Here is a 23,538-nt window from a genome sequence, read left to right as displayed (position 1 = left end):
CCAAGAGGCGAGTCTGCTAGAATATAAGTGTTTTATTCCCCGCAGTGTCACCACAACCAGTCTCGTACTTACAACGGGTCTGGCTTATACTCACTCTACATGTTACCAAAACTGGGAGCCGTCAGTTCTCGTAGAGCGGTTGCCAACAACCCACGCTCGGCGGTTAAACGTAACCCCGGAGCAGACTCTACCGAACTGGAGACTTCTCCAGCTGATATACTCTTTTCCAGATATAAACATTCATGTGAACAGCAGAGCAAGGCTAAAAAACACATTCCATTCTGGTTACATACAGATAAGAAGATTCACACGGGAAGGTGTATAACAAGATTCACACGGGACTAAGCGACACCTTCCATTTTCGGTTAGATTCACACATGTATTGGGACACAATTTTAACCCTTTCACCACATTCCACTGCTTGGCCCAATACATGTGTTGCATAATGATTCACACATGTATTGGGACATAATTTTACACCACATTCCACTGCTTGACCCAATACATGTGTTACATTATGCCCATATGTATTCTTTCTAACAAGCGCCTACGTACACGCCAAATATACAAGCAAGTCAGGACATTACAGCATGTTAAAATCACCAGGACCGCTACCAGGATCGACAAGGGTGGGAACAGGAATGTCCCCGCAGTGGAGGACATACCACTCAATATGTCCCACCAATGATGAGCTGACTCCACGTCCACTACACGGGCAGCATGTACTACCTCCTGTCCATGTATAAAGGTAGACACCGCAACCTTGGTGACATTGGTTTGATGCTTTCGTAATATCTGCTTAAGCTCCTCGGATCGGTCCAATGCTCGCTTAAACCGATCCAGGGAAATGTTCCAGGGATTCCTCAGCACTTTCCACTGCACCTTGGTAAAGTGGCGAGCACTGCTATAAGTGGTCAACAAATAGGTGTGATTCTGCCAGTGCCACTGATAGACATTTGAGAGGCATCCCGAGAACGGTGCTGAGGGAAGCATAGGATGTGGATTATTGGTAGCCACACAGAGCGTGTGTGGCCCAATCTGCCACATCATGTCCCTTGGAGTCTCAACAGTCCATTCGCACAGGGCCGTTCCCTTAGTCAAGCAAGGGTCCCGATACCTGTCCATCAGTAGGCAAGTTTTCCCCTGATCAGTCTGTTCACAAGCGGACAGATCATAGGTAATATTGGTATCTGGGCTAAACCACTGTCCCCTTGTCTTCAGAAAATAATATCCAGAAGATGTAATCACTGGTAATACATAATATCGACAGACCTTAACAGTGTGGGTTACATTCATGGTAACAAAGTATCCGTTACACATAGTTGCGTTACACCATGTTCGCTCTGGATGGGTTATCATCCACAATTTCTCAGATACATTCCATAGTCCCCTCCACGCCTGTACATTGGGGGATGTTACCACACGCAAAAAGCGTTCTTTCTGTATTTGAGCATGCAACATTTGAATATGACAGGCAGTCCAATTTAACTGAGCCGTGATGTTCTCAAACAGTTCCTGAGTGGCGCCCCAGACATCCAGTTCCCATTGCAGAGATCGTATCATTATTTCAGCTGTCTCTCCTTGAGTCATCATTACGGATGGCATCCACCTTCCAATAGTATGTAGTCCTTGTGAGGTGGCCTGTCCCGTGTTAGATAATTTAGTACGGGTTACCTCAGAGTAAATGGCATTCGAGATACCCATAACAGTTCCTGCGCCTCCCAGCAGGGTGTCGTACCACGCTCGTCGCCTCCTCTTGGTATGACACTCGGGTATGAGGGGCAACTGTACCCGCCAATGAACATCAGTGTGCAGTACCGCCCGGGCCATCTGTTGACAAGTTGACATAATAGGGGCCAACTGTGTTCGATGCGACCGCACGCCCACCGTGGCTGGCCCACCCCGCGTGGGGTTTAATAACGCCTCAGACGGGGCGTTCGTCGAGGGCAGTACCATTATTAACCACATGAATCGATGACGATTCCGAATATCGGTGGCATTGCGCAGCCACAGATCTTCCCCCCGAGCTGTGACGCTCCAATGAGTCCCCGTTGTCCCGCATGTCTGGGTGCGTCGGTCCCACAAACACGTCTTGACTTGGGCATTTACCACCAGGGTGCAATTAGGCGGTATGAACGATATGTCATATTTTTCCCCATCCCGGCGCATGTAGCACTGTGCACACGTGTACAATTGACAGTCGCTGGTGAGAGTCAGAACAACGCACTGCTGACCGGGTTCACATGTAAAATCGTCCTGCGTCCGTCGCTGGCTACTGGCCTCCCACCGCACCTCATGGCGGGCGACCGGTACCAGCGTCCAGGCCGTGATACCGATGCCCTGGAGTGGCCATCCGATCGCGAACATCGCCAATAGGAGTCGCAATCCCCATGACCACCCCATGTTCAAGGCGGAGGGTCAGCCTGCGGGTGCATAGCAATTACAACATTATTTAGGTCTCACGTAAGTAGCACTGGTTCGCCGGGACGTTTGCCCAGGTCGGGTCCCCGGGGTACATAATGGTGACCAGACTGTCCTTCCCCTGTGCTATGATTTCGGCCGGCCTGGGGGGGCCGGTCGTCTGGCGCACCCATACCTTGGCCCCCTTAGTGTCAGTAGACCAAATCCCCCCGTCCCACGCTCAGTAACCGTAACGGGAGCTCCCATCTCTTCCACCGTTGTAAGGTTACATGGCTTAATGACCAATTGCGCTATTCTGTCCCCCTTCTGTATCACGTAAGGTTCAGCGGTGATGTTGACCAGGATCACCCCCAACTCCCCTTGGTAGTCTGCGTCAATTACGCCTGCCATCACATCAATCCCCTTTAGTGACAGTCCCGACCGCGGGAGGATATGCCCATAGGTTCCAGGGGGACAAATCAATCCTAACCCGGTCTTAATCACCGTAGGTTTCTGTTGGATCAAAGTCTGGGCAGTTAGTGCTCGTAGGTCCAGTCCAGCCGAAGCCGGCGTGGCCCTTACGGGAATATCAGCTTCCTCAGCGAACTTCCACATTTTAATCGGCTGAGTCTTTGGGGTATCACATACTCGTATCATCCTATTCAAGGGTGTTACCCCATTTCCTAATGGGCGGTTATTAATTTGTTTCACCACCCGAATTAGTTGCTTCCTCCAACCCGTTAAGTCATTGCAACCTCCTGCTTTTCGTAGTGAGGACTTCAGAAGCCCATTCATTCGTTCTATAAGTCCCGCAGCTTGTGGGTGATAGGGTACATGATAAACCCATTCCACGTGGTTATCGTGACACCACTGCTTTACCGCCCTTCCTGTGAAATGGGAGCCATTGTCACTCTGGACCTGTATGGGCAATCCATAAAATTGTTCAATCAAATCTAAACATCGCAAGGTAGCCTGTTGATTGTTGTGACGACAGGGATGGGCTACCAAAACCCAAGACATAGTGTCCACAGCTGTACATATGTGGTTACATCCTTGTGAGGAGGGTAAGGGACCCACAAAGTCCATTTGCCAGCTCTGTCCCGGACCATCCCCCCGATGGATATGTCCCATCATGTGTTGGGGCACTCCCTGCCGCTGATGTTGACACTGCTCACACTGGTTTACTGCAGTCTTAACATCATCTACCATAAGATCTATTCCTCGGTCTCGAGCCCAGTGCAAGGTTCCTTGCACTCCCCAGTGCCCAGCCTTAAGGTGTGCCCATCTAGCTAGGTCCACTGAGGTGCCCCTTTGCACCATCATGGTTCGGACGATACCATCCACATATCGGTTATGTAGAGCTTCCACATCATTTCGAGAGGTATGGGCATCTACGTGGGTGATGTATATGACCAGGTATTGAGCTTTCTCCCATATATCTTCCCATAACTGTTTACCCCACACTTCCCTATTCTGGATCATCCACTGATTGGCCTGCCAAGTTGGCATCCATTGTGTCATGCCGTTAACCACTGACCACGAGTCAGAGAACAAACAAACTCCCATGACCCCTGCTTGCATGACTACCATATGCACTGCCTTTAATTCTGCCCACTGACTACTTTTTCCCTCCCCTAATTCTTCTAGGGTAGTGCCTTGTTTTGGGTTAAAGGCGGCAGCTTTCCATCTACGCTGTCCCGCTTTCCATTGGGCTGACCCATCTACGAACCAAGCCGTGGCTTGTTCATCCGGGGTCAGTTCATCATACCGTTTTCCCATCTTAACGGGTGATTCCTTGTATTCAATCACCTCAAACCGCTTTTCCCCTTCCTCAGGGGCCTCTGCCACTTGCTCATGTAGGACTGACACTCCTTTCTGTCCAGTCCGCACTCTCTCCGACACATACCATTTCCATTTAATGATGCTGCTCTCTTGGGCAGTTCCTATTCGGTGGGTAGTGGGGTCTCTAAGTACCCACGGAAGAATAGGGATAGCTGTTCTCATGATCACTTCATGTCCAATGGTCAGGGCTTCGGTTTCCACCAAGCCCCAGTAGCATGCTAATAACTGTTTCTCAAAGGGGGTATACCGTCCCCCTGCCGGGGGTAATTTTCGGGACCAAAATCCCAGTGGCTTACGGGTTCTTTCCTGTTTTTGCCATAAGCTCCAATTGGCATAATCCCCCTGTGCTGAGACTTGCAGTTCTACAGGTCCTGACTGTATCTTTCCCAAGGATACAGCTTGCTGTATCGCTTGCTTGGCCATTTCAAATGCAGTTTGATGGACCTCCGTCCATTCGAACGCTGCCTTTTTCCTCGTAACTCGATACAAAGGTTTTAAAATTTGTCCTAAATGGGGAATATGCTGTCTCCAGAATCCGAATAACCCAATAAATTGCTGCACGTCCTTCTGGGTGTGAGGGACGGCAAAGACCTGAATCTTATTTTTAGCTTTCGCAGTGATTTCCCTTTCCCCCTTGTTCCACACGATTCCTAAGAATTTTACCGTTTGTGAGGGACCCTGGATTTTGGCTGGGTTGATCTCCCACCCATATCCTTGCATATGTTGAACCAGTTGGTCCAGCAATTCCTGAACCTGCTTCTGACTTGTCCCCTGTATCATCATATCGTCAATATAGTGCGAGATCATCACTTCGTCAGGCACTTTAAAGGCAGCCAAGTGTTCTGCAACTATCCGGTGGCAGATAGTAGGGCTATGCAGATATCCTTGGGGCAGTCGTGTGAACGTGAATTGTCTACCCTCCCAAGTGAATGCGAACTGTTCCTGCCTATCTTCAGGAATAGGAATTGTGAAGAAGGCATTAGCCAAATCAATTACTCCGTACCACACCCCTGGATGATGTTGGATTCGTCCTATAATAGTGACGGCATCCGGGACCGCTGCCGTCAAGGCCGGAGTGTGACGGTTTAGTTGCCGATAATCTACCGTCATCCGCCATGACCCATCGGCTTTATGTACGGGCCATAAGGGGTTATTCCACGCCGTGGTGCATGTCCTAAGCACTCCCGCTTCCAAATAATCCTTAATTGTGGCGGATATTTCTTTATGTCCGCCGGGAATCCTATACTGTCTAAGACTTATTACGCGATCGGCGATCGGGATGGGGAAGGGGTCCATTTTAACCTTTCCCACTAACACCGTCCTACAGCGCAAATTCATTTTCGTGATTCCAAATTCAAACTTCCCTTGTTGGAGGTGAAGTGTTAAACCGGCCAGAATGTCCATTCCCAGGATCCATTCTCTAACCGGTGTAATGATAATTGAATAAGTTTTAATGGGCATTGTACCTATCTTTAGGGGCAATTGTACTGTTTTTCCTTCAATCAGATTACCTCCCAGCCCAACCAGCGTGACTGGGGTTCCTTTAAACTTATGGGGCGTCCCATAGATTAAGGTGGCCTCCGCCCCTGTGTCCACTAGAGCCATAACGGTTTGGACGGATTTGCGCCAATAGATAGTCAATGATACATGAGGTCGAATGTCGTCTGCTGACCATTGGCTCGTTCGTGGGCAAACCCTTGGGGCTTGGCCCGATTCCTATTGTTCCTCCCATTCATCTTCCCCAGACAGCACTGGGTAAAGACGTTTGCCTCGCCCTTCTTTGTTCTTGCCTTTCTTACTAGGTTTCCGGCCACGCCTATCCACTTTATAACACTCTCGGAGGGGAGGCCGTACCTCCTCCTCCTCCTCGTCCTCCGAGGATTCCCACCGCTGGGAAGTGGAAGTTCTACCCCTTCGAGGCTCATTAACAACCGGACCCCGTGTCTGACATTTTTGTGTTAGTAATTCCACTAGGTCTTCCATAGTGGGTCGGGACTCCGTCTCTTCCCGGGACACCTTCAGTCCCTTTCGTCTGCATAAGTCTTTTAATTCCGGTGTAGGTAGGCCATCAATCTCCGATGCTGGGACCTGCGCCCGTATCAAAGCTTGCCACAAAGCACGCCGTGAGGGGCCTTGGTTACTTCCTTGATTAGGGTTTACTTTTCCCCCTGCCCGAGCCTCAGGGCGACGCCCCTCCGTGCCCCCCTGAGAAGCACGGGTTGTGGGTCCCCAATCCCCCAAACCACCCATCTCCCTCATCATACTACGGGCATCTCCTAGGGTTTCTCCCCGTCCACTCAACATTATGGTTAATAACAGTGGTTTATAATGGGGGGGGCAGTCTTCACTAGGTGGTCTCTAGTCTGTCTACTAACATTTGTGTTATCTACCTCGTCCAGCACTCCCAGCAACAGGGCATCCCGCACACACAAACGGGTTAGCCTCTGAACCCCTTCCTTAATTGTTGTCCAAGTTCCTTCCAAAGGGGGCCAATCGGACGGGAAGGGATACTGTTCGGCCACTGCCCTGGCATACATCCCAAATAGGGTCCCCATACTGCGATCTATTACCATATCCTTGGCTTGGTTGCGGTACCCCAGGTCTATGGCAGCATCCTTTGCTAATCCACCAAACTTGGGAGCATCCTGATAGTCTACCTGCACTTGTTGCCCCCCTTCCTCGAGGAGCCGAATTAGCCATAGCTCTAACGGCTCCCCAGGATTACGTCGGGTTTTCTGGGTGATAAACAGCACCTCATCGGTAGTGAAGTCTTCCGTTAATTCAGAGAATTCTGCGGGAGGCTGAGCCCGCGGTAATTCATGCATAATTGCCTCCCCTTGTTCATTCCGTATAGGGTTTCCTTTCTCATCTAACATTACCTCCCGTTGCACTGGGAGACGTCTCTGAACCTGCTTTCTCCTAACCACTGGTTTAGCTTGGAGTACAGGTGGGTCCTCTTCGTACTGATCATCTAAATCTCCCCAAATGTTCCCATCCCAATGATCGATATCCCACCGATCCCCGTTATTTAACTGGGCTACAAACGCCCGTACTTGTACCGGGTCCGGGGTTCGAGGGACCTTCCTTTTCTCTTTCCGTTTCTTAGCAGACAGATACATAATAGTTCGTCCTGCTAGTTCAGTTAATGCTGTCAATTCAGCTTTTAACTTCATAATTTCCTGCCTCAACATAGAGGCATCTCCCGAACTGAGTCCCTGCTCATGTTTCAGGAGGGCTAATTCTGCTTCAGCTTTTTGGCGCTTGTCTGACTGTTGTCTACAAGCCGCCGCACAGGCCCACATCCTCCGCTGTACCCCAGGCAAGGGGTTCTTCGGCAGGACTGGGATCCTCTCAAGGGTGGACAGCAGCGACCCTGGGGTTCCTACGCCCTCGGCCTCCCAGTCCTCCGGTCGCCCCCCACCATTTCTCAAACAAACTGCCACGCCATGCCACGGCCCATGCCATCCCGGGACGGTCGGGACCTCCACAGTTTGTTCCTCTGGTTTCTTAGCCTTTTTCCAAAACATTGTTCTGTATCAAAATCTTTCCTCAATTGCGATTGATCCTGCCGGCTACGCCAAAATGTTTTAAAAAATTCTCAAGGTCAAGGACCAGGCTCGCAGGAAAGTAGTCTGACACAGAACAAACAGCCAAGAGGCGAGTCTGCTAGAATATAAGTGTTTTATTCCCCGCAGTGTCACCACAACCAGTCTCGTACTTACAACGGGTCTGGCTTATACTCACTCTACATGTTACCAAAACTGGGAGCCGTCAGTTCTCGTAGAGCGGTTGCCAACAACCCACGCTCGGCGGTTAAACGTAACCCCGGAGCAGACTCTACCGAACTGGAGACTTCTCCAGCTGATATACTCTTTTCCAGATATAAACATTCATGTGAACAGCAGAGCAAGGCTAAAAAACACATTCCATTCTGGTTACATACAGATAAGAAGATTCACACGGGAAGGTGTATAACAAGATTCACACGGGACTAAGCGACACCTTCCATTTTCGGTTAGATTCACACATGTATTGGGACACAATTTTAACCCTTTCACCACAGAAGGGAATAATGTAAAAGAGATGTAAGGGGCATTTTTTTTCACACAGAGTGTTGTACGTGGGTGAAATTGTGGCGGTTAGTACAATTGCAACATTTAGATGGCATCTGGATGGGTATACAAATAGAATGTGTTCTGAGGGATATGGACTGAGTGCTGGCAGGTGGGACTAGATTGAGTTGGGATATCTTAGCTGAAAGATGTGTTGCTGGATAAGTACAGCAGGTCTGGCAGCATCCAAAGATCAGGAGAATCGACGTTTTGGGCATGAGCCCTTCTTCAGGAATGAATTGGGATATCTGGTCGGCATGGACAAGTTGGACAGAACGTTCTGTCTCCATGCTGTACATCTCTTTGACCCTGTGACTGTAATTTAGAAATGACAATAATTTGACATGCACTATCAAATAAATAAATTGTTCTTATTATTCAATTGTAGCATACAATAAGTTGAAAACTTGCTATTTTTAGAATGAATGATAAAGAACAAAGAACATTCCAACACAGGAATAGACCCTTCGTCCCTCCTAGCATGTGCTAATCCAGATCCTCCTATTTTCTAAACCTGCCACCTATTTTCTTCGGGTCTGTATCCTTCGCTCCCTGCCCATTCGTGTTTCTGACTAGATACATCTTAGATAATGCTATCGTTCCTGCCCCTACCACCTCTGGCCGCACGTTCCAGGCTTCCACCGCTCTATGTGTAAAGAACTTCCCACATATATCTGCCCCAACCCTTTCCCTATTCACTTTGGACACATGACCCCGAGTAACTGAGTTCCACAATCTGGGGGAAAAGCTTCTTGCTATCCACTTTGTGTATGTCTGTCTTGATTTTGTATACCTCAACATTCGACTTTGTAATGAAAATAGTCCTAATCGACTCAACCTTTCTTCATAACCAGCACCCTTCATTCCAGGCAGCATCGTGGTGAGCCAACTCTATTCAAAGCATCCACATCCTTTTGTTAATGTGGTCACCAGAACTATATGCAGTATTCCAAATGCGGCCAAACCAAAGTCCTATGCAACTGTAACATGACCTGCCAGTGCTTGTACTCAACAACTGATCCAAAGACAGAAAGCATGCCACATGCCGCCTTGACCACTTTACCGATCTATGTTGGTATCTTCAGGAAACAATGGACCTGAACACCCAGATCTCGCTGTAAGTCAATTTTCCCAGGACTTTTCCGTTTACTGTATAGTTCGCTCTTGAACTGGATCTTTCAAAATGCATCACCTCGCATTTGCACAGATTGAACTCCATCTGCCATTTCAGCGCCCATCTCTCCAATCTATCTATATTCTACTGTATTCTCTGACAGTGCCCTTCACTATCTGCTACTCCAACAATCTTGGTGTCATCTGCAAACTTGCTAATCAGGCAACCGATACCTTCTTCCAAATCATTGATATATAACACAAACAACAGTGGTCCCAACACGCATCGCTGTTGCACACCACTGGTCATAGGTCACCATTTTGAGAAATCCCCTTCCACTCTCTCCTGTTGATCAGCCAGTTCTCTGTCCATCTAGATAGAACACCCCAGACCCCATGCGACTTCACCGTCTCCATCAGCCGACCATAGGGAACCTAATAAAACGTCTTACTCAAGTCCCTCAGTATCTTCTCCAGCAGCTTCCCTACCACTGATGTCAGGCTCGCCTGTCTACAATTACCTGGATTATCCCCACTTTCATTTTTAAACAAGGGGTCAATATTAGCAATTCGCCAATCCTCCGAGACCTCACCCATGTTCGATCATCCTGCAAAGATATATGTTAAAGCCCCAGTTATTTCCACACTCACATCCCTCAGTAAGCTGTGATTGATCCCATCCGGACTTGGGGGCTTGTCTACCTTAATACCTTTTAGAGTATCCAAAACGTCCTCCCTCTTTTTGTCGACTTGACCCTGAGCTCTATCCCTAACTCAACATCCGTCATGTCCCTCTCCTTGACGGTCTGGGGGGAGAAAAGAACAGTCAAAGGCAGGACAGCTGAAGAAATTTGGGAAAAAATTAGGGAGATACTAAAGTTCGAAGATGAATTGCATTACGGAGAAAAATCATCTATATCTTGGTAAGGAAATCAAGGATAACATGAAGGCAAATCCCAGTGCATGACACACTGCACAAGTTAGACACACTGTGGAGGATTGGTCAAGTCATTGGCCTCGTGGTATTATCATTGAATTCTTATGTGATAAACCCCAGATAATGTTCGAGTGACTTTGGTTCAAATCCTGCCACAGCAAGTCGCGAGCTTGATATCAAATCTGGAATTAACAGACTGATGGTGGTTATGAATCGATTGCCATAAAAACTCACCTGGTTCACTGATGTCCGTTAGGGAAGGAAACTGCCATTCTACCATAGGTTCACCACTCTCAGGCTGAAGACGTTCCTTATTATCTCCGTTCTAAAGATGTTCTCTTGACTCTCAGGCTATGTCCTTGAGTCCTTTCTCTCCTAACAGTGGAAGCACCTTCCCAACGTCTACTCTGACCAGGCAACCAGTATTCTGTATGCTTCTATTAGATCCTCATTCCCCCTTAAAAACTGCAGCGAGTGTAGACCCAGAGACCTCATGTGTTGAGCTTGTCATTCCTCGGACAATTCTTATGAAGCTCCTCTGAACACGCTCTGGGGAGGTACATCCTTCCTGAGCTATGGGGCCCAAAATGGTACACAATACACCAAATGTGGTCTGACCAGAGTCTTATAGAGCCGCGGAAATCCATCCATTCAAGTCATCGCAAAATAAATATCATCACTGTATTTGCCTTTCTGACCAGACCGGCCACCTGAAAAAATAATCTTACGATAGACAATAACAAAATTTACCATGGAGTTACAAAAATGAGCAATGATTAAAGCATGTTGGGAAGTAGAACCCAGCCTTGACCAAAGTCGCTGTGTTCATCCACATGCTGCAGAATCCAGAAGGCTTCAGTTACCCAGAGATGGTTTGCAAACAAACCTGACAGCTACAGACCCGGTAATACACACCTGAAGTTGGACCTGAATGGGACAATGGAATGTCGCCCTTGGGCCATCAATGTGACAACCCCAGGTTGCCTCTGATTGATCAGGGTAAATGAACCTGATCATTCTATTGGAAGATTCTCCACACCTTCCCAAAAGGCGTGAAGACTTGGGAGGATAAGAATCACCGTAAAACCGCTTAGAGAGTGGTAACTCGAGAATAACCACTGAAAGAGAAGACATCTAAAAGATCATCAGAAGAACAAGACGACGTCACCACGTGGAATCCGGTCAACTTCTGGTGGGGTGGTATGTGATCATCCAAAGTTAAGTTAAACCATAACACATTATAATATGTTTTATTGTTCTAATATTAATTGTGTTCAACAAACAAATATCATTGTTCATAAGAGTTGACTCAGTTCTTTTGCTGAATATACGATTTCAAACACACTGTGTGGCAGATACAGCACTTACCTAGCTACTGACACAACATACACATTTATATTGTGACAATCCTGACTGGAACTCGCAACACTCTGCACTTCAGACTTCTGAATTTTCTCCCTAGTTATAAAATAGTCCATGCCTCTCTACTTCCTACTAAAGTGCATCACCTTGCACTTTCCCAAGTGTACTCCATCTGCCACGTCTTTGCCCACTCTCCTACCCTGTCTAAATCCTTCTGCAGCCTCCCTGCCATCTCAATGATACCTGTCCCTCTATCTACCTTTGCATCATCTAAACATCTCGCTGAATTGCCCTCAGTTCCTTCATCTAGATTGTTAATATACAAAGTATAAAGTTGTGGTTCCCTTGCAGGACACCAGTTGTCATTGGATGCTGTCCTCAGAAGGACCCTTTTATTCCCACTCTCTACCTTCTGCCAGACAGTCAAGCTTCTCTACACACTAGTAACTTGTCTCTGACACCATGTGCCCTTGTCTTACTCAGCAGACTCCATGCGGCACCTTGTCACTGTCCTTCTTGAAGTCCAGACACATAGTATCCATTAGCTCTCCTTGGTCTAACCTGCTTGCTACATCCTCAAAGCGTTCTAACAGATTCATTAGCATGACCACCCCTTGATGAAACCATACTGACTTCGCCCTACTTTACCAAGCACTGGCAGTTATTCAGAAATCTCATCCTTCGCAATGGATTGCAGGAACGTACCCACGACTGAGGTTAGGCTAATCAGTTTGCAATTTTCTGTCTTTTGCCTTATTCCCCTTTTAAACAGGGTCTCAGCGAGATCCAAGATAGCGGTGACCCAGTAGGTCTGAGTCTGCAGACCTCTGCCCAAGACTCAGGCAAAGTGAGATATCCACCCTCACCTCACCTGCTAAATTGCTAAAAGTTTTTGCCCAGCATCCGTGGCCATTCCACATCAAACTTTAGCAGTCTGATGCTTTTTAAAATGACCAGAGGTAAAGGCTCTCGCAGTTCGTAGCAGCCAGGGACTTCTCCCCCACTACCCCTTAGCAACAGAGAAAGGGGCGTGACCTGCAGGGAGTTTCTTCAACTCTGAGAGAGGCTTGATGAGTCCATTGAAAAGACCAGCCCAGGTGGGAGTCGATCTCGGTCATGCTGGAGAAACATGATGGAGAGATCGAGAAACTCGGGGAGGGTAGGGCAGGGCAATGGGCCTCAGCCTCCGAGACCACTGCTGAGTCATCCATGGGTCAGGTCTGGGCTCAGGAACATCGAGTCCCGACCTTAGATGAACATATTGATGACCTCGAAAATCGAGGTCATCGGAAAAATATTCGGTTGCTGAGCCTTCCCGAACGGGAGGAGGAAGGGCAGCTTGTTGATTTCCTGGAGCAAAGGCTCCCACAGCTGCTGAAACTGGAGTCGGAGCTGGGCTGGGTGCCGGTTGAGCGGGCCCATCGGGTTGCTATGCGCCGGCTCGGGTTGGACCAGCGCCCCCGCCAGGTGATAGTTCAACTTCAATCTTAGAGGGAAAACAGATGTTGCTCGAGTCCACCTGAGTGTTGGAGAAGGATCCCCATGCCAAGATGTACAGGGGCTCCTGGATAATGTTGTTCTCTGCGTGTGGTCCGCAAGAGGAAGGCATTTGATGAGGCGAAGAAGCGTCTGAGGGATTTAAATATTCAATATTTTATGAGATAACCAGCAACGCTGTGCTGCAGTCATGGAGGATCTGTAGATGACTTCAGACACCGGAAAAGAAGTAAAAGAATTCCTGGATGCTCTTAAATAGACTGCAGGATTTGAACGATATGGGTAATGACTTTATTTTGCCCCTTTTCTTCTTTTTCTTCTCCTCTTTTCTTCCTTTTTACTCTTCTGTATCTTTCCGTGGCGGTGGGGGAGGGGGAGTGCTAATTCCTTATCCTTTCTATGGACTCTTATCTATAGCTCGTGCAGTTTATTTGATTATTGGGGGACGTTCTGAGTGTTTTTTTTAAATTTGTTTGATTATTACTTGCTGCGATTGTAATTTTATATATTTTCATCTTGTGTTGTTTTTCTAAGTGTATCGAGGTGTTGGTGTGGGGGGTCGCCCACCTTTAATTTCTGTCTTATAGATATTGGAATTTATTTACTCTACTTTGTAATGCCTGGGCCGAGGGCATGCCTCTGGCTGGGAGATGTTGTGGTGGGATTATTGGAAGGTAGTAGTGCCCCTTGTGAACAAGGGGGAAAGTCTCCTTTTAAATATGTTTTATTTTATTTGTTTTTAGGAGTGGCTCTTAGTTGTTTTGATTTAGCTGTTTTAAAGAGTGTTTTATGTGTGTATCATTTTTGGTTTTTATCCAATGTCTTTGGGTGGGGATCTCCCTCCTGGGGGGTCTCGGGCTTGCTTGGACTATATGGCTAGTCATTCGTTTAGGTGGTGCACCTGGAATGTCAAGGGGAGCCACTCACCAATCAAAAGGAAAATTATATTAATAAGTCTTAAAAAAAGAAAGGGTGGATGTAGCCCTTCTACAGGAAATACATCTACTTGATAAGGAGCATTCGAAGCTGCAACAGGGTTGGTTTGGCGTGGTGTTCTTTTCATCTTTCAGCTCAACAAGTTGGGGAATTGCCAATCTTACTGGGAAGAATCTTCCCTTCCAAATGCTAAGCCCGATAAAAGAAGAGTCTGGATGATATATATTAATTACAGCCATAATATATGGAGAGGAATATGCGATTTTGAACCTCTATTGCCCGCCGGTGCACCATTTAAATTTGTAATGGAAGTGATCTCCAAGTTGATGGCTCTGGGGGTGCGCCACACAATTTTAGGGGAAGATGTTAATTGTATCATCGACCCAGGGGTGGACAGAATACCTAAGAGCTCTGTGGGCATATCTTTGAGATCTAGGCAGTTGGCGGATCTGAGTAGGGAGTTGGAGCTGGTAGATGTGTGGAGGTGTCTTCACCCTCAGGGTAGAGACTTTGCTTTTTATTCTAACCCACACATGTACCATACATGAAGCGATATGTTTCTATCCCCTCGACCCTTTTGAACTCAATATTGTTTTGTAAAGTAGGTAATATAACTATTTCCAAACATGCCACAGTATATATGGAGGTTAAGACTAGTGATGACGAGATAGCTTCCCGACATTGGCGTATGGACCCTTTCCTATTGAAGGATAGTAAGTTCATTAAATATTTCTCGCAGGAATTTAAAACCTTCTGGGATATCACTTCAGGCACGTCCAGTAACCCTTCAGTCATGTGGGAGACTGGTAAGGCATACGTGCGGGGCTTGGTTATCTCATATTCTGTGCCCCGGAAAAGGCAAAAGGGAGAACATCAGTATCTGCTCGAGGCTCACCTGAAGGCGGCTGAGACAGCGTATGTGGATAGACCCTCCATTACTAAACTACAGCGGATCACAGCTCTTAGGGCAACTTTGAATCCCACACTTACTCAAATAGCAAAGAGGGAGATATTTTTTGCGAAGCAGAGATTATTTGAATACGGTGACAAGCTTGGCAGATATCTCGAATATTTTGCCAGAAAGAAAAAAGGCTCCCCAAGCCATTACCTCTATTAGAAAGAGCGCTGGTACCCTGACTTGTGATCGTGAAATGATCAATGCAGCCTTTACAAAGTTTTGTTTCAAATTGTATAGGTCAAAGGGCTGTGAGGATAGAACGAGGAAGATAGAGTTTTTATTTAAATCTGGCCCTCCCAGGCCTAACCTTGGAGCAGGTGTTGTTCTTGAATGCCGCCGCCGGCAACCCAGGAAGTACATGACAAGGTAAGATAGCTCTAGGGTGGCAAAGCGCCCGGACCAGATGGAATCCAGGCTGAGTTCTACAAATAATTTATTGGGGGATTGGCCGGGCGACTTATAAATATGTATAATTACTCACATAGTCAGGGATGCCTCTCGCCTTCTCTGAGAGAAGCAAATATTTCTCTCATTCTTAAGAAGGGAAAGGCCCCAGATGACTGCTCTTCATATAGACCTATGTCCTTGTTGAATGTGGATTTTAAAGTTCTCACAAAAATGTTAGCATTAAGACTGGAGAGGGTTTTACCATTCGTTATAAAAGAGGACCAGACGGAGTTTATGCAGAGTCGCAGATCAACTAATAACATTAGAAGAGTCTTAAATATGCGATAAACCAGATACTGGGATTGGTTATCTCCCTAGAAGCAGAGAAGGCATTCAATCCGGTAGAATGGCCATATCTCTTTAATGCACTGAAACGGTTTCGTGTTGGAGAGGTCTTTACTAAATGGGTAACAGTATTAATTAATGATCCCAAAGCAGCGGTTTAAGTTTGGATAGCGTTAGTGTTAGGAAACGTTGTCGTTAGGGATGCCCTCTCTCACCATTATTATTTACGCCAGTGATTGAGTTGTTCATGGAAGCTACATGAGCAGACCCTAATATAATGACTCTGGAGTTTGGATCGGGCAAGCACAAAATTACTCTGTATGCAGATGATGACCTCCTTTTCTTAAATGATCCATTGACATCTGTTTCCCGCTTAATTCAAGTGATTAACTTATTTGGTATGTTCTCCGGTTATAAAATCAATTTTATGAAATCGGAGGCCATGCCGCTGGGAGGCCTTGCCAGTATATCCAATTTTACGGATGGATCGCGTTTCCCCTTTCGGTGGTCACTGGGAGGTTTTGTTTACTTAGGTATTTTTAATACTCCGGCATTTGGTCAGCTATATAAAGCCAATTATACAGATTTATTGGAGAAAATAAGATAGGACCTTCAACTCTGGGAAGATCTCCCGATATCCGGGCTAGATAGAATAGCTTTGGTCAACATGAATATCCTACCTCGCCTGTTATAAGCTGTGAGAATGCTCCCCTTGATGCTGCCGAAACAGGCGCTGCATAACCTTTATGGTTGGCTCGACTACTTTATTTGGAGTCATAGACGGCCCCTTATTAAATTTGAAAAGCTGCAGCTTCCACAAGTGTGTTGGATTTTCCGGATTTCAGGAGGTACCAATTGAGCTCTCTATTGTCCTACGTAGCTGATTGAGTCTCTTGTGACCCACAAACAATCTGGTTAGATATGAAGCCTTCCAAAGCAAAATATCCCTTCACCAATCTACTATTTATGGACAAGATGACAGTTGTTACGATCATTGTAAATATCCTACTTTATTAAATATAATCAAAGCCTGGAGGATAATGCGACAGGATGAGGGCAACCTACAAAAATCCTCCCCCATACCCATATAGTGGGAACGTTGGGATTCCAGCCAGGGCTGACTGATGCGTATTCAGAACCTGGGAGTGCAAAGGTATCTTCTGTTTGGGAGACCTGTTCAATGGGGAGGTCATGATGTCCTTCAAACAGCTGCGTCAGAAATTTGGGCTGTCCAGTAAATATATTTTTCAATATTTTCAAATACGAGACTTTATACAAAAGAAGACCATACTGATAATTAATCCATATAAATCAGATAGGGAAAGGAGAGTGCTTCGGCCGATGGGTCCGCTCGCGGTAAGTACTCTCGACCACAAACTATTTAATAAGGTATCAAAGGACAAGGAACGGTTATATAAAACATAGAGTCAAGTATTGGGGATGGTAATCTCCTTAGAGATGTGAGAGGACGTCCGAAAAAACGCCAGGAAGATGTCTATCTGTAACAGAACTCAGGCTACCCAATTCAAGATACTTCATTGGGCTCAAATGGCACCTGAGCGACTTGCAAAGTTCAAGGCAGGAGCATCTCCAATGTGTCCTACATGCAAAATCGCAGTTAGTACTCTCACGTATTGTCTGTGGACATGCCGCAAGATCCGCATGTATTCGGAGAGAGTAGCGAATGCCTTGGCAAAGATTTTGGGTACGGAAATTGGGTGGGACCCAGTGCCTCTATTTTTGAGCACCCCAAACCTCCCTTGTTTGGATGTATGCGGGAGGAAATTATTCATTATCCTTGCCTTTTGTCCCGGGAAAAACATTTTAGTGAATTTGATATCCGAAGGTCCCCTAGGACTTTCAATTTGGCCCAGGATAGTCATGGAATATATCCCCCTTGACTTTTTTACGAATATGGTGAACCAAAAGGCGGAATTATTTTATAGGACATGGCAGTACTTTTTGAACTACATTGACATAGATATATCTGCCACATTGTTCAGAACCTTTGCTTCGCCGTGGGGATGGTTCTGGCTGGTTCGGGAACTCCAGGGAGGAGGAATTCTGTAACAATATGGGTTCTGTTATGATTTAATATAATTTTTAAAACATATGTATTTAGTTATTTATTTACTTATTTATTTTCTTTTCTCCTTTTGTTTATTTTTAGTATTATAGCATATCCAATTTTATGGTTTGCTAGTTTGGAGAATAGATTAGTAGTTTGTTTGTAAAGTCTACATTGGGGTTGTTATTATATTGTAAAGCAGAATGTACTAGTTTGTACTATTTTTGTAATTTTGTAAAAAAAAAATCAAAAATTTTCTTTTTATTAAAAGCGTACAAGGTGTCACATTCGTAATTTTCTCGTCTTCTGGGAACCTCCCTGATTCCAAAAATTTCTGGACTATCACCATTCATGTCTCCATCCAGCTTATTTATCCATTTAGTTTTTCGAGCAACTCCTCCTAATCAGTTCTGCCTCCTCACTCTTTAATTTTTCGGATATCATTCAGGTCTTCTGCCGTGAAATTAGACGTGAAATAATTATTCAGTTTCTCATCTATTATTTGTTCCACACTACTATCTCTCCAGTGTCATTTTCCAGTGTCCCAATAGCCACTTCTGCTTCCCGTTTTTGCCCTTAATATATCTAAAGAGGCTCTTACAGTCATCCTTTCTATCACTGGATAGCTTAACTTCTTATTTAATCTTCCCCCTCCTTATTTCTTATTTTGTTGCCCTCTGTTCCTCTTTGTAAGCTTTCCAATCCTCTGGTTTCCCATTGCCATTTGCCATGTTAACTGCTTTCTCTTTTGTTTTTACCCTAGCCATGCATTCCCCTTCACAATGCATATATTACCTCGGGATGAATCTCTGCTGTGACTCCTAAATTACTCCGAGAAACTCCCGCCATTACTCTTCCACTATCTTTCCTGCTCGGCTCCTCTCCCGGTCAATTCTACCCAGCTCCACCCTCATGTCTTTGTAGGTGCCTTTATTCAGCTGTAATATTAACTCTGATTCTACTTTCTCCTCTCAAATTGAAGTTTAGGTTCAATCATATTAGGATCACTGCCTCCAAAGGGTTCCTTCACGTTAAGCTTCCTTCTCACGTCTGACTCACTGCACAACACTAAATCCAGTATTGCCCGTTCCCTTGTTGCCTGCACCATAAGCTGCTCCAAAAAAACATCTTGTAGACTTTCCACAAATTCCTTTCCTTGCAAACCACTACCAGTCTGATTTTCCCAATCCACCTGCATATTGAAATCCCCCCACTCACTGTAACTTTTCCTTTCCTACATGTATTTTCTATCTCCTGGTCTATCATGCACCCCAGCGCCTGACTATGATTCAAAGGCCTGTACATTCTCCAACTATGGTTTTACACATTTGTGGTTCCTCAATTCTACCCACACACATTCCACACAATCTGACCCTACATTGAGTAATGGGAAATGACTGATAGGACTGCAAAACACTTTAGATTTGTCTCAAATGTATAGTTTAGACATGGAGTAAAAGTATTTCATTTTAAATTACTTTGAAATGTCGCCGCAGTGCGTTTCTGTAGCTAATTATTCTGCATGTATTAGGGAAGAATACAAACTGTTGAAACTGTTGGAGAAGGAAGATATGAAGAGGACATGAGCCTATGAAGAGATATAGGTTGGGCCAAGTGAACAGGCAAATATTGGTGTATGGAACATAGTAGGAAAAATGTGTCTGTGCTCAAAGATATTGGCGGGTTGAATGGAAACGTAATGCATTATTTCAGTGAGAGATTGGCTTTAGGCACAGAGGAACCAGGCACCTAGGTTACAAAATAAAAACTTTACGCGTACATGAAACATTTAGGGAGGTAAGATAAATGTTGAAACTTTCTGAAACAGAATACATTTAAAAGTAGGGGCGATTTTCTATAGATCTACAAGGTAATGGTGTAAGCACATCGAGAGAGCGATGGCCACAATGATATGAAATGCAATCCATAGAAGATTCACTCAACTGACTCCTGGAAGGAGCGTATATTTCTGGAGGAAGTCTTGAATTGACTGGACCTGGATCAGCTGGGGTTTAGGCCAACAACATGTGATCTTGTTTAATCCCAGAATATTCCAAGTAGTCTTTCAAGTTGAATTCTGAAACAATGTTTCCGCTTGTGTGAGAGATTACCATGATTTGATGGATTATAAAACTGAAGAATGTCTCTGTTAAGAAGATGGCGATTTGGTATAATCATCTCAAAATGTTGTGTCTTTGTGGAATTCTCTTCCCAGATAGCGATGGAGAATAAGTCATTGAATATTCCTAAACCAGAGGCAGGCAGATTATTGACGAAGAATGACGCACTAACATTGTAAGGGCAAAGAAGGAATGTGTGATTGAGGCCACAATCAGATCATCCACGACCTTATCGCATAACGGAGCTGTTTTGACTCCTTACTCCTGATGCTAGTTTCTACATTTCTGTTATCTTTAGATACTAAAAAAATTATGACACGATTGTCATGAACATGAAGACTTTTCCTTTCAGATTATTGGGCACAGCTTTCCATATGTGACTTTTAAATGGCACTCAAAAACATTCAGGAAGGATTCATGATGTTGCAGAGAAGTCAGGAGTATAGGACAAAGGGAAAGTCACGCTTGAAACTGCTTTAGAAATCAGATTGGGTCGAATGGATATCTTTAATACAGCAGATTCCATTCAGTTGTTCTTGTGAGGTTCGTTTCATTACCAAGGCCAGCATTCTGTTGCCTCTATTTAATTTCTATTCAGAATATGGTGATTGAACCCAGGGGTTCTTGTGGTGCAGGAACACTAACAGGAATGTTACAAAGAGAGAAACGGGGTTCTTAACAATTTGATAGTGAAGGGAGAATGATATAGCTTCAAATCCTGTGTGTCCTTGGAGATTGTATTCCTCACTATTTGATGCTCACAAGCTGTGGAAATAGTGAGACCACATTCTCTGTTTCCATCAGTTAAAATGACAGTCATACAGCATACAAACCGACCCTTCAGCCCAATGCAACTACGCTAGCCAGAAGCCACCAAACTACATTATCTCCAGTTACCTGAAGTATTATAGACTACTATTCCCTGGCATCTTGCATTTGAATGTTACGTTACCGTGTATCTATGACCTGAGCTTTTATTCTTTCAATTTATGCACGAAATGGTTTCACGGAAATAGATCACACAACTTCAACGACAGCGACAAACTCAATGGATCAATAAGATGTCCTCATTGTTTAATAATTATTAGAAAATCGAATTGTCTTTTTATTCATTTGGGATTTTAATGAAGCTAGACCAGCATTAATTGCCCTTGAGACGTTCCAGACCAGTTGGTGTTGGTCCATTCAAGTGGCTGTTGAGAGGGAGTGCCAGCTGTGCATCTTATGTACCGGTTTAACTGGGAGTAAATATTACTGCTGATGGATGGAGTGTTACACAAGCCGGTCGCAGGAAAACGAACTCTTTGTCAATGTGAATATATGAGAAGGAATTTATTATTCTTCAGAGAACTAACAACCTTACACGAGAAGTCTATATAATAATGAAGCAAAGTCTGTTTCTATGTTATTGGTGTCCTTAAAATAATGGTGTCAAACAGCTGAAATAATGCTGTTGCTGTCGTTGGACGATTCTTGTGCTGAGCATGTGAATTAACATGGATGTTTTAAGAGATGGCTGGGCTGTCCTAGGTTGAGTAAGTGCTAATACTCCATGGGATGATGCTGGTCTGTAATCTCACCACTTACTGAGCACAGTTCGATGGAACAAACCAACAAGTCTCATTGGTTGCTGCTTCAGGATATATCAGAGCTTTCATGGCTGCCACCACATGAAATCTTGTATTAAAGACAAGGCCCATCGAGTCTGCACCATCCAATGCCCATACAAGTGCTTTATAAAGTTTGTGAGGTTTCCTTTCTTATCCGCCCTCTCAGGCAATGCATTCTAGACACAAACCATCGCCTGGGTTCAGAACAGATTCTACAAATCCTCTCTTCATGTCTTGTCTTTCATTTTAAACGTGATCCTCCTTGTTTTTGACCCTTTAACTAAAGGGAACAGCTGCTGTATGTTCACTCTGCTTATACCACTCATGCTCTTATGCACCTCTGTCAGGTTCAGTTTCCTCCCACAATGCACACAGGTTCAGTAGATAGACCATGCTAAATCACCCATCGTGTGCAGCTAGGTGTGTTAGCTGTGGGAGACGCAGGGACAGAGTAGGAGTCGGGTTAGCCATGGGAAATGCATGAATAGGGTATGAAGTGGGTCTGGGTGCAGTGCTCTGCAGAAGGTCAGTGTGGACTCGATGGACCAATGTCCCATACAATAACAAAAATAAAGGTTAAATCAAACGAAGAAAGATGTTGCGGTTCTGAACCAAAAGGAAACAAAGTGCTGGGGAAATGGAGTAGGTTTGGCAGCCTCTGTCGAGAGAAAAACAGTGTTAGTATTTTGAGTCCACTCACCATGCATCAGTCATGAAAGTAGCTGGTAAATAGTGTAATATGTGTTGATGGGTTGTGTTGAATATATGGAGAAATAGACATCGAAAAATATAAACAAAAGGACTGTGGATAATAAGCTGGTATGGAAATAAATTGGGAGATCATTTTTATTTATTTTTTTACCTTTTCCCATTACTCCTGAGTATCATGCCCATGTAGATATTTATATCCAAGTCCCTGTTTCAAGGGAGTTCTGTCCCCTCTATCTCTCCATCCTGGGTGTGGTCATCTTCTTTTCTTCATTAATGGGGCATGGGTGTTGGCTGGGCCAGCAGTTATTTCTCTTTCCGAGTTGATTTGAGAAAGTGCTGGGGAACTGCATCTCTGAACCACTGCACTTTGACGTGCGGTAGACTGGCCGTGCTCAGGTCTATCTGGTTTCACTTCTTTGAGACCTTGTAGTGTATAACTAAATATCAGACTTGGCCATTGCAAAGTGCATTTGAGAGTCTACCACTGCTGATGGCCTGGAATCACATGTACATCAGACCAGTGAAGATAGCAAATTTTCTTCCCTGAAGGACACTAGTGAGCCAGATGTTCTTAGTTTTTACACCCATCAATATTTCATTAGATTGTTAATTCCAAATAGTTTATTGAATTCAAATTCCAGCGTCTGAAATGGCGGGAATGATGTCCGGGTTTGGGTCATTACCTGGGAAAGGTATACAATTGGGAAATATTTGTGGAAATCTCAGAATTTATAGTCGAGAGAAAATACCGCTTGACCACCACCTCCCCAGCATCTCCACCATCAATAGAGTTGTTGCTGTTATCGTGACTGAGGTACAGAAAATTGTGCAGTGACATTGTCAACTATTTCCATGGAGAGCAGAACCATTCATATTTCTGGGACTGCACAGAAATGTAACAGTTTATCAGCCAGGAATAGAAACAGAGGAGAGGCAGGCATTTTATACATTGAGTGGGTGTTCCATATATGTAAGTATTTACTTGCTCCTGACATTAGAAAGTCAGTGTAGATTCTCTGGATGGTTTTCTTGCATTTGTGTTGTCAGCTGCTGCATACATTCAGGGAGACCAGAGAACCTGGTGTTCCTACTCTGTGCAAGGTATGGGGATAGATTTTACAGTGTATCTGGGTCTGCAGA

This window comes from Chiloscyllium plagiosum, unplaced genomic scaffold (assembly GCF_037043375.1).
Source record: "Chiloscyllium plagiosum isolate Xiang-an unplaced genomic scaffold, Cpla_swu_hap1 HiC_scaffold_37, whole genome shotgun sequence".
In the NCBI taxonomy this organism is placed as follows: domain Eukaryota; kingdom Metazoa; phylum Chordata; class Chondrichthyes; order Orectolobiformes; family Hemiscylliidae; genus Chiloscyllium; species Chiloscyllium plagiosum.
Note: the sequence above shows the minus strand (reverse complement) of the source record.